Source organism: Xenopus laevis, chromosome 4S (assembly GCF_017654675.1).
Source record: "Xenopus laevis strain J_2021 chromosome 4S, Xenopus_laevis_v10.1, whole genome shotgun sequence".
Lineage (NCBI taxonomy): Eukaryota > Metazoa > Chordata > Amphibia > Anura > Pipidae > Xenopus > Xenopus laevis.
Genome location: NC_054378.1, coordinates 4,744,491 through 4,758,411, shown reverse-complemented (window position 1 = coordinate 4,758,411; position 13,921 = coordinate 4,744,491).

Sequence of the window (13,921 nt, the reverse complement as noted above, 5' to 3'; positions counted from 1 at the left end):
TTATCAACAGCTATTTTAAAAATCTTTCATTTACTTTGTTATGGCTGACTTAATGGTTGCTAATTAAAATATCTTTTTCATTTAAAAGTATGAAACAATGGGGCCCATTTACTTAGTTCGAGTGAAGGAATAGAGGAAAAAAAGTTTGAATTTCGAATGGTCGAATATGGCTACTTCGACCATCGAATGGGCTACTTCGACCTTCAACTACGACCTTCAACATCGAATCGAACTATTCGAACTAAAAATCGTTCGACTATTCGACCATTCGATAGTCAAAGTACTGTCTCTTTAAAAAATTATTCGATCCCCTAGTTCGCCACCTAAAACCTACCTAGGCCAATGTTAGCCTATGGGGAAGGTCCTCATAGGCTTCCTAACAATTTCTTGATCGAAGAAATATCCTTCGATCGATGGATTAAAATCCTTTGATCGTTCGATCGTAGGAATATCGGTAAATCCTTCGACTTCGATATCCGAAGTCGAAGGATTTTACTTCGACGGTCGAATATCGAGGGTTAATTAACCCCGATATTCGACCTTAGGTAAATGTGCCCCAATGTGTAAATAATAATAAATTAGATAATGGGAGGACAAGATTACTTTAAATGCTGATAATATAAATATTATGTTTGTGCTTAAATATGAAAAAAATTGTGAAATTATTAAATGTACTTTTTCCAAGGAAAGCAGCACTAAAGTTATACTTTTTTGGGGGATATTTCTTATAGCACACCATTGAGAGCTCAATAGTCCATGGCACAATATATTACATGTTTAAGTCTAGGATATATTTTGAGCTCAGCACCAATTAATTAAAATATTAATTATTAATAAATATTAAAAAATATTTAATATATCTGGGATGGTAATAAGGTTTCAAAAAGACCATCAGATTTTATAAATTAAAATGAAATGAAGAAATAAACAGTCATTTTGCAGACATTTCAATATAATGTGCTGATAATATTTAGAAATGTTAATATAATTTACAGCCCTGATTTTAATTAAGCAAATAACTACTAAATTTACAGTATCATTATTTCACCACTAAAATGATCAGACTCATACTTAATGGAAATTATTTGGACACAAAGAACTAACACACTCCAAATTGTAGATCTGTACAATACATTTTTAACATACTGCATGTTATATATTAATATTGGGTGAAGTGTGCAAGCTCCTTCGTATTCATTCTACAGATCAGTTGAATCTGGGAACTATTTTTTTGTTTGTAAATTTGCCAGAATCACTACATTTGTTTTCTTCTGATTTTAAAGTGCTACTAGACAAGGTTAGCATAAAAAAAGATCCAAGGGTTCATTTATGACCACAAATGCAGTGCGTAAAGTACAAATTTGCCTCTTTTTTTTTTATGTTTCTTCCTACTGTTAATAGTTAGTGACATGCTGGGTCGTTTTTCAATATATATAGGTAGCGGTGTATCTACCTGGTCCATTCTCTCCTGGTCACTTGGCAACGGTATAGACTGCTAATTATCATTCCTGCCTTCTACTACTTTGTTCTACCCTTGACAATAATATTGTTATCTTATTTACTTTATTGGTTATGATTTTGTTTTAATTCATTTTACTTGTTATCTGGAAAAACTAATAAAAACATTTGTGAAAAAAAAAAAAAAAGTACAAATTTGCCATGTTTTTTACCCACAATTTCTTCTTTCAATTAATGTTTGGCCTCCACAGAGGGAACTCTATATTTTTAGATGTACGTTGAGGGATTCACAAGAGGAAAGGGATGCAATTAAAGTCAACAAACACAAATGAAAATTGTGGCTTTGGATGCAAGTTCCTTTAATTCCTTTAATTTTTTTGTTGAACAACTGTGTCAACAGCTGCACTAACAGGTCATAAATGCCTCTTGTTTCTTATATCAATGCTGCTTCATTCACTGCCATAATCTTGGGAAGACTAATAAAGTGGATAAACAGAATGAATTTTACCTGGAATTTAATCATATTCCCTAGAAAAGTGTCAAGGCCAACTCCTTGCTCCTTGGCCATGCAATGAAAACCTTCTACTCTCATTCCTTGTCTTTTATACTGCTCATGAGAAGAATTTTTGACGTCATCGTAGGTCGGACATGGAAATCTGCAATATTTACAAGGTAAATATTGTATTTTAGCTCACACAATTTCACTGGCGAGAGACCAGTGGAAAAAACAACATTGATTTTGGTTATTCTTTTCATTTTTTAAAAATAAAAACTAATATCTTGTTCACTGGAAATATACCTGGAACATTCCAGTGAATTACAAAATAAGTATTACTTTGAATGGAAAACTGAAAAATACAATTAGCTCAAACTCTAATACTGTATTACTAATAATGCTGATAATGTCCATGTTACCTACCTAGAAATACCCATGGATTGGGTGTTGGAAAATACTTTACACTGTAATAAAAGTATTCTCAATGAGCATAGGGTAGATTCTAGACCCTGTTCATGGTGCAGAGTGAGCTTTTTAACAAATTGGCAGCTAGCAGCTACTAATGACTTTGTGAATTTTTAAAGTTTACAAAGTATATATTATATCAAACTAATCCTAGGTTTTTAGACTCAGTATTAGCCATTAACCAAGAGTATTAATGTTATATGTGGTTGTAACCTGTGCATGTTTTCCATAAACATTATCTATAGGTAGTGATGGGCAAATCTGTCCTGAAATGCATTGAAGTCAATGGGCGTCAAAATTATTTCGATGCGCATCAATTTTATGCGTACAACTATTGTGGGTGCAGCTAATACTTGATACTGACACGTTCCTATGATTTTTATAGGAACATGTCAGTATTAGGGATGGGCAAATTTTTTCACCTTGTTTCAGCGCGAAAACGATGCCCATAAAGTATTTAAAGGTTTTTGTTTGTACTTTTTAAAATCAGAACTTTTAATAAATTCTATGACAATCATGTTTAGTTTGTGAGTTTAGTTGTGGTTTTAAAAACCTCTAAAACCACTAAAATCAGACTTTTAATATAAAAGCCTCCACAAGATACATTTTCCCTGCTAAAATGTGTTAGACAATGACGTACAGTAAAACAATGTTCTACGGTTTGAAAAATGTACAAAAATGTAAAAAAATTGCACAAAAATGCCAAATGCATTTGGCAATTTTTCGTCGAATTGAAACTTGCCCGATTTAATGGTTGGCACCCTGAATCTAGAACCAATGCCAAGCACCCTGGTCTTGGCTCGTGCTTCTGCCTGTAGCAGCCGCATTTGACCTAGGGAGGAGCCCTCAGCTACTCAGATGCTGTCAAGTCTTAAAATGAGAGGTGCAAGGCGAAAGGTTCAAAACAAGCGAAGAGGCACAATTTTAGGTAAAGTCTTTGGGCAGAAGGGCGTGGTACAAGACGTTAGGCAAAAGAGTAGTCAGATCAGGCCGGGTCGGGGCAGACAGAGAATAAAGGTAGTCAGGCAGGCAAGGGTCAAACCAGGAAGTCAATCAGAGGGTTAAGCAGAAGAGGTAGTTGGTAATCAGGCAGGGGTCAGGATCCAGAGGTCAGAATAGTCAAAAGCCAGGCAGGGGTCACAACAGGAATCAAATAGGTTCAAACAGAATAGCACAAAGCTCAAATAGCACCAGGAACAAACTCCTATAACGGGCAATGCAAAAATGAATGAAGTCCCTTTAAATACCCTTTGAATTTCGTGCCATTGCGCACCTTTGCACACTGATGTCAACACGCCAGCGCGTCCGCATCCATAAAAGGGGTGCGCACGCCCTAAGCAACATCCATGGTGCAGGAAGATGAGCGGTGGGTCCAATAGACCACAAGGGTAAGGTGATTTTGTTACACGCGATTTTTGAATCTCAACCACCCATAACCCATGACTTTTACACCTCCTTCTGTTTGACCTGGGTTGTTACTGATTGCTAGTGTACAGGGTGCTATAGCACTTTCTTACTCAAAGAAATCACAACTTAATGTAAAAAAGTCTGACTGTTAGAGGCATATTTCTCAAAAATTGAGTTTGTAAATTTTCAAGTTTTTTAAAATTTAATTTCAAACTGGAATGGGTGCTCTATTTATTTATTTATTTATTTATTTAAGAATTTGAATTTCGAAACTCAATTGATCAAAAATGTGAAAAAAAAACTTGAACGCAGCAAAATCATAGACTACCTCATTATTTTCAATGAGTCTACCAACTTTCCAAATAATGTGTAAAACTGGAAAAACTTGATCAGAGAAAAACAAATAATATTTTGCTGGGACAGCTCCCATGAATTCTACAGCTTTTAGATGCTATATTTTGACAGTAACTGTTTCTCAAATTATTTACTCTTAGTAAACCTTAAACAAGTTTTGCAAACTGTAATTAGAGTTTATGAGTTTGTCAGTTTGAACACTGATATATCTGCCTCTTTAAATTTCTTGTGCACCATGGTAACTTTGCTTGCCATAAGCCTTTTGCCAACCCTGAGTAAAATCTGATGTAAGATTCTCACCTCATCTTGGACACGATTTGTATAATGATGGGATCCTCCTGCAAAAGTTTTTGCACCAGGCCCTAATCTAATGAGATTATTGGGCCAAATGAGAAATCAGACTAATCTTAAAGTGGACCTGTCACCCAGACATAAAACGCTGTAAAATAAAAGTCCTTTGAAAATTAAATATGAAACCTAAATTTTTTTTTTTAATTAAAACATCTTTACCTATTATAAACTCAATTAAAAGTCTGAGATGTCAATCATATACGTAATACTTGCCCCGCCTATATGCCTCAGGCATAGAGACGGGCAGGTAATTACATTTCACTTTCCATTCTGTGTAGCCAGTGTTTGGGCACAGACATTGGGTGCCCCATTCTGGTGCATAAACAAGATTTTTTTCATGATGCAAAGTCTGCCTTAATATGTGGCCACAAAATGTTGCCTGCTTGTGTGATGTGATTGTAAATCCCAAGACTAAAGGGAACACAATTGAAATACTTTATATAGTGTAAGTCAAGTTTATTTTTCTTGACTAATGTGATTAAATAGGATTTTGAATATTTTTTTGGGTGATGGGTCCCCTTTAATTTGCTCACCTCACCCGGCTTAAGGAACTGCCTATGTGTTTCTATATTTGGATTCAGTGTTATTATAGATAGGTATCATTAAATACATTTAGCATGTCTTGCTATTTGTACATACTGAATTCAAGCACAATTTAACAATCTGTCATCATAAAGCAAATAACACAAAGGTCACTACTATCCCCATATGAAATGCTTCAGTGATTATGAAAATCCCCTGCTTGGTTTAATTTAAAAAATGTAATGATTGGTAAAAATAGATAGATAGCTTTATGCAAAACATCCTTGAAGAAAGAAATAAAATAAGCTGATTCCATAAACTAAAAAAGAATGTGTTCACTAAGCCTCTTTTCTTTATTGATTCTGATTAATAGCTAAAGTATATTGCTATAAAATCTAATGCCTACTATTTTTACATTTCTCTTTTCATTTTCTATAAAGGTGCAATGTTTATGATGATCAACCCTGCCTATTGTTTAGACATATTTAGACTTCTTCTCACTATCCACCTCTTACCATTTTAGCTTGGTTTTTTTTACACTTCAGCTATGCTTACCATCAGACATTTTTTCTGATTTTTCAGGCCAGATTCAGTTCAGTGAGAAAAAGGTATCTCATGGTTTATCATGTTATAATGCATGGATGAGATTCAGTTCAAGGAGAAAAACTTCCAAATTTCGTTCCAGTTTTTTTCCCATTTCCCATAGTTTTCAAAAATATCCAAAAGATAGATATCCAAAAATTATCTTAATGACTTTTCTTTATTTCCTGTGTTAAAATTTATCAATTCTCACCTGCTCTATGATAATCTTCAAAAGTTATAGGCTTCCTTGACAGAAATCATTTACAAGGGGTAATTTTAAATTAAACTTTTGTATGATGCAGGCAGCAGTATTCCAAAAAGTTTAATATTAGTCTCCATTTTTTTGTGTTTTCAATTGTTCACATTTTTTGTAAATACAGCAAAAACCTGCCAGGGTGAAAACACACATTTTTAAAACGCAGCTCATTCGGCCCAACTTCAACTTACTTTGACTGTCATCCCAGGTACACAGGACATATTTATCTTGAAAGGTGTTTTGGGGCAAAAATCATCCCCATTCTGAAATGGAACCTAGCTAAGACAGAGTTAATGGTCTTTGCGCCCAGACCTGACATTTCTCCTCTATTTACTATTCACTCACATTCATGTAAAAGTAGATGGCAGATGGTCCCTTTTGCAATTGGAAGTTGTTGTTTTTTTTTGCCTTCATGATGTTTAAAGGTTTCAGGCTGTTTGATGCAGGCGTTTACAAGAAAATCTGAAAATTTGGTTTTCATTTGATAATCTGAATAATTCAAGTTTTTCAGGAAGCAATTTGAAAAAGTTGCACGATTTGAATTGTTGAAAAGCATTTTTCGTTTATTATATCAATACACAATTATACATAAATAGCCTCACACGATTAATGCCACAATCAATTTTAAATTTTGATACTAGAATTGTCGTCTATAAATCCACTGATAAAATCTATGTAATGGCTGCCTGTTTAGCAAAGGATAGCATACAAAATCCTTATGTTAACATAGTCCTTCATTACTCTGTTCCACCCTACATTTCTGCATTTTTCACACTGTACGTTTCTGTCACCTCCACTCCTCTCAAAACCACCCTTGTTGCACACCATTTATACCCATCTCCCATCTTAAACTTTTCTTGCTGCTCCTCACCTCTGGAATTTTTTCACTAAGTTTCTCCATAGAGAATGCTCTCTGAACTCCTTCAAAAAACAAGCTCAGATCCTATCCTTTAGATCACCAGAACACTACCTGACCAGTCTTTGAACTTCAGGGCCAATGCCAAAACCTTTTTGCACTTTGCCTCCTATTTATGCCTGTATGTTATCCACCAGATTGTAAACTCAGTGGGGCAAGGATTTCATTCCATAAAAAAATGAATTTTATGAATGCATGGTATTTTATGAATGCAGGTTGCTACAAGATCCTATTATAATTCTATTAAATAGCAATAATAGTAGATCCCCTAAACTTAAGGTGCTCATCCTGGGAATACTTTGACCTGGGTGTAAGAAACCCCAGGTCCCTCACTTGTATCAAAACCAGCCTCTTAACAATGTTTCAGCTTGTGGGAAATTGCACTCACCGAATGTGTCGAGTGGCCCGGGTTCATCGCCCCAAACCCGTAGCAGGAGGTGAGCGTATAATTGAAGAAAAGTCAGCAAGCACTCCTGAAGCCACTCATGAAATAAAAGGCAACTTTATTTCAGCAAATTAAAAACATGGAATCCTGACGCGTTTCGTATCTTGTGATGCGTAGTCATAGTCAAGTATTAAGGATTTCGTTCCGACAGTGTCTTTTATCAAGTGGCACTTGTATCTTTATAAATTTGTTCTTAGATATACTTACATTTACTATTATTTAATATAAAGTTGTCTTCCCTGTGTGACCTTTCTATGTTGTACAATTGTGCAGGTTGCACTTTATAAATAAATACATACATACATACATACATACATACATATATACATGTATGCAGTACCAGGTGGATTGACAGTCACTGCTGCCACACACACAGTATGAGCTTTTTTTGTCTATGGTGCATGTTTTTTATTTTATAAACTGAAGGCCAACTGGGGTTAACCTGTGGGCAGAATGACCCACTACATTCTCATATCAGTAGCATTAATAATGTAATAAAGACTTGTTTCAGAATTTTTTTTTTGCTGCAACCATTCTAAGCTTATTGCATATCACTACACCAAGTGGTCATTGGATATAGTGTTTATTGCTTATAAAACTAAACAATAGGAGGATCACCGGTAGCATTTTCTGTGATCTTCGACAATAATATTGGGTTGGCCCCAAACCTACAGTATACTGTATGTAAATGTGACAGGGGTGTATTTGGATATTTACAAAGTCCTCTTTAATCTCTTTCAGTTGAGTCCAATTCACTGAATACCCCTTGGAGTACAGTTAAATCAACCCTGCCCGTTAGGAACTTATCTCACTTTAAGAATTTACATGCCCTCAGGCTCTAACCCAGTGCCAAATAATCACTTTAGATATCTCCTGGAAGTCAGGGATGCTTTCTGGGAATGGAATGGAATACAGACAGGACCTATTTTTAATGCATAGCAATAGTTGTGGGTCCCGTCTGTGTCTTCTGCAAAGCTTGAAATTCCATCGACCTACCCACCACCACCACCACAAGGTTCTATCGTAGAAGAGGTGAGCAGCAGGAAGATTATACAATGTGGTGGCCAGAGTCTTTTGAATAAAGCTTCAGAAAGGAGTGGATTGTTTGCAGAAAGCAATAGTAAAATACACAGAGACTAATTTTAAAATAATAAACACTTCATAAACTTTTGTTTTCCACAGACAATCAACACCTAAATAATGGAATGGTATTTATGGTTTACTGCAGGTGAACAAGTGAATGTAAAGTTGAACTGGAAAAAATTGACTGAACAAGTAAACATGGTAGAAATGTATGGGTATCTGTCTACTTTGTCTAAGTCATAGTGCGTCATCATTTGGTTCATTAGCTGTGGCAAACACTATAATCCAAAGAAAAAGTTTAGCTGTGTTACTTATAGTCACTAGTGCAGTACAGGCATGCCTGTTGTTTTCTTTAGTAATATTTTTTCCAGTGTTTAGCGAAAATTATATGTAATGTACAAAGTTATGTTTAATATACTCTTGTGAATACAGCCCTCTAATACAAATGTTTTATTTTTGTAAGTGTAAATTATTGTAAGTTCCATGTTTACAATAATATTATTGTTCAGTCTTCTGTTACTTGCTGTCTCTCTCTCTATATTTACTGTAACTAATTTTAATAAGCATTTGTCCACACAAGGTCAATATTTTCAGGAGCTAGTTTATTTCTCTGTACTGTATATTATAGCAGTGTGGGAGAAACATGAAATACAAAACAGAGACGAAAAAATTGGTCGTCCATAGACATCAACATATTTCTGCGAATTTTGCCATTTTGCAAATTTTTGGAGAAAAAGAGAAACAGGTCAGATTCACCCATCATTAGTCAGAATCAAACCCAGCATTACACTGACACGCTTGTAAAGAATGTGTATAAAAGATACAGTTTGTAGAGGAGGCTTAACATGAGCACACGTATGTGACCTCTGCTCCGTTGCAGGACTGCAAATGCAGAAAGTATCTCTACAAAAAATTACTTAAGCGGATTTGATCTGAGTTTGTAGCAGAAAATATTGCGATAAATTCTGACTTTGATAAATAACCCCCTTAGTTGCAGCTTTATTATGGATCAAATTTTCAAATTTGAATTCAAATTTTCACATTTTTTCATGGTCAAAACTTTCAAATTCAAATTGTAAATTATCCAAACTCGATTTGAGTTTTCGTTCAAATTTAAATTTCGAGAGTTATCACACTCTGGCCCTTTAAGAACTTGAATTTGACTATTCGTCACCTAAAACCTGCCAAGTTCATGTATAAGTCGATGGGAGAGGTCCAGGGACCAGTTTGGACAGTAGCCTTCCTGAAATTCAAGTTTTTTTTTTCAGAGAAAAAACTTGAATCGAATTCGGTCGAATTTGATTCAAATTTGATTCGAGTTTTCAAGTTGGTAAAATTTGTGAGAGTTTAAGATATTAAATTTTTTTAGTAAACAACTCCCCAATCAAATTTTGAGTATATTCGAGTTTAATAGAGTTTAAGCAAAACGTGATTAACTAATAATAAATCTGAACAGATAATATCTGAGTGCTTTGTATCCCATATTAAAATGAATAAACCCTATATTTATGTGTGTGTCTTTTTATAGACAGTGGGACTACTCAGATGCCTTTGATTAATGTGGAACCACATGTTTTTTGCTTTGTCATGCAAAGCAAAAACAAGCCGTGTTGGTGAATTTTTGATTAAGTTGCGTGAAACCCAGAAATTTGTTCATCACTGATTATTTCCTAGAATCTGTGTGGCTTTCCCATAATTCATGGCATTCTGGCTAATGGGCTACCAGATAAGGAAACCCATATCACCAAAAAATTTGTGAAACCAAATGCTTTTTTATGTTTTTTTAAGTGCTGCATTGTTTTCTGGAAAAACAAAATACCAATTTATAATAATTCCATTGACATTTAGGGATTTATTTACTAGTGTAATTCGACTAGGAAATAGTCCAATTTCAATTTGAGTCCCTTTAAGAATTCTAATTTGACTATTCATCATCTAAACATGCCAAATTGGTGTTTTAGCCTATGGGGGACCCCTACAATCAATTTTGAGGTATTTGGTGGACTTTTGAAAGTCAAAATTTTTTTTAAAAAAAAACTTGAATCAAATTCAATCGACTTTGATTCAAATTCAATTCGAGTTTGCAGTTCGGTCCGATTCACTCGAATTTAAAAAATATGATTTTTTAAATAAATTTCGATTGGTCATTTTTTTAATCAAATTTTAAGTTTATGGGAATTTATAGGAGTTTTTATAAACTCCCGTAAACTTTAAATTTGACCCTTGATAAATCTGCCTTTTAGGGGCAGATTTATCAAAGGTCGAGGTGAATTTGAATTTGAGCTATTTTTTGTGTACTTCGACTAGTGAATAGTCCAAATTTGATTAAAATTTGAAAAAAAATCAAAAATTCGAACATCAGAATTTATCATGTACTGTCTCTTCAACTTTGACCATTCGCCATTCGAATTGCTGTTTTAGACTATGGGGGACCTCCTAGAACCTATTTGGAGTCGATTGGTGGACTTTGAAAAATCAAATTTTTTGGGGGGGGAAATTTGAATCAAACGCGCTGTTCTCTCAATTCGTACGATTCGAATTCAGCCGAATACGGACCTATTCAATCGAAAACTGACCTATTCGACCAAAAAAAAAACCTTTGACTTAATTTCGGTTTGTCTTTTTGAATTCGAGTTTCGAAGTTTTTTCAATTCAAAATTCTACCCTTGATAAATTTGCCCCTTAATGTCAATTTTGTAAATGCCTGGTGTGAGTGTCTTTTTCATATGTATATAGGTGATGGCAAGAGAGTGAACCTTTTTGGTTTGAAGGTGTGAAATTTTAAGAAGTGAGCGTGCAATTTTTTTTGACTATAGAAATGTAACATCATTTAATGAACCAGCAGCAGGTCAGTATTGCAGTATAAACATAGCATGTGAGTAAATGCTAACTAAATCCAATGGTTGCTTTTATAATGCATATAATTTTTATTTGACCACAAATAAGCTTTAAACATCTTCACTGTATATGTTTGGTGTCTTGGTTCAATAAAGCTCTCTGAAACCTGTATGTTTGATTTCTGGGACTTTTGTTTTCAATTCCAAGAAGAACAGAAAAAAGGCAATTTCTATTTGCGTTATTATTACAAGCAAAAAATTACAAAAGCACTAACATATTCTACAGTGGTGTCCCAATCTCTGTCTCTCTCTCTGTCTCACTCTCTCTCTCTCTCTCCTACGCTATATATAAAACTCTGTGGGGGTCATTTATAAAGTTTGCACAGCGCATATTTATTCACAAATTGCTGTATTGCCCATAATTTTTCCCTGAACCCTAAAATATTGCACCGCTGTGCCCATCTTTCTGTTTTTTTTTCCAAAATTCGCATTAATACATTTTTTTGCAAACGACTCGAAAATGCGATGGGTCATTGTGCGAGGTTGTTGTGTGCGAAAATATCGCTGACAGCAATTTAAATAGCGAAACTGTTTTTCGAATATTTTCTCCACCACCAAAGTCATAAGTGTGTGCATAAGTATTATTAATTTGCGATTTTTGCCACATTTAAAAAGCTCAAAAAAAGTTGCAGAGCCAAAAAATTGTCACAAAAGTAAACGCCTATTGACTTTAATGTATTTGGAATGAGAACGAATTGTTGTGCTCGAAGAAAATTGTTGTCGCCCATTGCCTTTAATGACTTACGCAAATTTTTCTGCATTTCCCAAATGTTTTTAGCAGTTTCAAAAAATTTTTGGTGAAGAGATACAGAGAAGATTAGCTCATCACTAATAATTTGCCACATGATATATATGATACTCGTTTTTATTATTTATTTTATTATTATTTATTTATAAAAGTTCAAGATGGACCAGCACAAATTTCGTATTGCAGCTGGTCCATCTTGAAGGTTTATATATATTGGTATGGGATCCATTATCCAAAAACTCATTATCCAGAAAGCTCCAAATTACAGAAAGATCGTCTCCATTTCTAGACTCCAGTTTTCCCCAAATAATCCATATTTTTTTTAAAAAAAATTCCTTTTTCTCTTTTAATAAAAAAACAGTACCTTGCACTTGATCCAAACTAAGATATAAATTATCCTTAATGGAGGCAAAATCAGCCTATTGGGTTCACTAAGGGTCGAATATCGAGGGTTAATTAACCCTCGATATTCGACTAGGAATTAAAATCCTTCGACTTCGAATATCGAAGTCGAAGGATTAAGCGCAGATAGTTTGATCGAACGATCGAAGGATAATTCCTTCGATCGAACGATTAAATCCTTTGAATCGAACGATTCGAAGGATTTTAATCCAACGATCGAAGGATTATCCTTCGATCAAAAAAAGTTAGCCAAGCCTATGGGGACCTTCCCCATAGGCTAACATTGACTTCGGTAGCTTTTAGATGGCGAACTAGGGGGTCGAAGTTTTTTTTAAAGAGACAGTACTTCGACTATCGAATAGCAGAACGATTTTTACTTTGAATCCTTCGATTCGAAGTCGAAGTCGTAGTCGAAGGTTGAAGTAGCCCATTCGATGGTCGAAGTAGCCCAAAACAAACTTCGAAATTCAAAGTTTTTTACCTTCGAATCCTTCACTCGAAGTTAGTGAATCGACCCCTTAATGTTTACATGATTTTTTAGTAGAAGATTTACTTGAGGGTGAAGTGGTTAACTCTAGTGTCAATTCGCTAGCGTTACCACCCGCAGGGACATCACGAATTTACCAAATTTAACAGGAGCAGGCGTCACTTCGCCTAAGACATAGAGGAGGTGCAGAAAATTTTGATTGACAGCTGACATTTTGAAATGAGCTTACAACAGCTATTAATGCTTTAATAAAAAATTTAAATTGGATTTCATGTTTAATTTGAAAAGGACTTTTATTATGAAGATTTTAGTGTCTGGGTGACAGGTCCACTTTAAATATTAGGGTAAACAAGGGTGTCAAGGTTGTGGGGCTTTCTCTAAAGAACAGGTGTTTGTGATGGGGCATAATTACTCTTTACACTTACATTAAATGACATTTTATGTGGATTCTGGGTTATTATTTTTACACAGAAAAGATCAGTGACTCAAATGCCACCACTTTATACTAGAGGAGCAAAACCATTATTGATCATTTGAAGCAATGTAGATGGTTCTTTCTAGTGATGGCAGTGAGGTTTTGAAATGCCCTACCGGGTAATGTTTTGTTGACAGATTCTATTAATGTCTTTGAGATTGGCTTGGATGAGTTCTTGAGTGGATTGATAGGTCTGTATAAGTATTTGTATATATGATCATTGGAGAGATTGACTCTGTATCTGTAGTTGGGGCTACCATATTTATGATCAATTATAGTGATCAATGTGGGAACCTACAAAATGTCAATATAAAAGGTTATGTTAGAAAGCAATCAATCCGCATTTAGGTAAAGCTAAACAACAGGTACTGTGAAAAAATATGTGGGAAGTGGTAGTATGGCAAAAAACAATTTTAATGTAAACTAAAGCTCTTCAATGTACAGTACCATCCACAGACCTGTGCCCCATGGGCAAACTATGGAGCACCTACTTGAAGACAACTTCTAGTCTTATGAATACAATACTGATGAACACAGATAGCCATGGATTGATAGAAAAGGACAGCTTTGCGTTTCA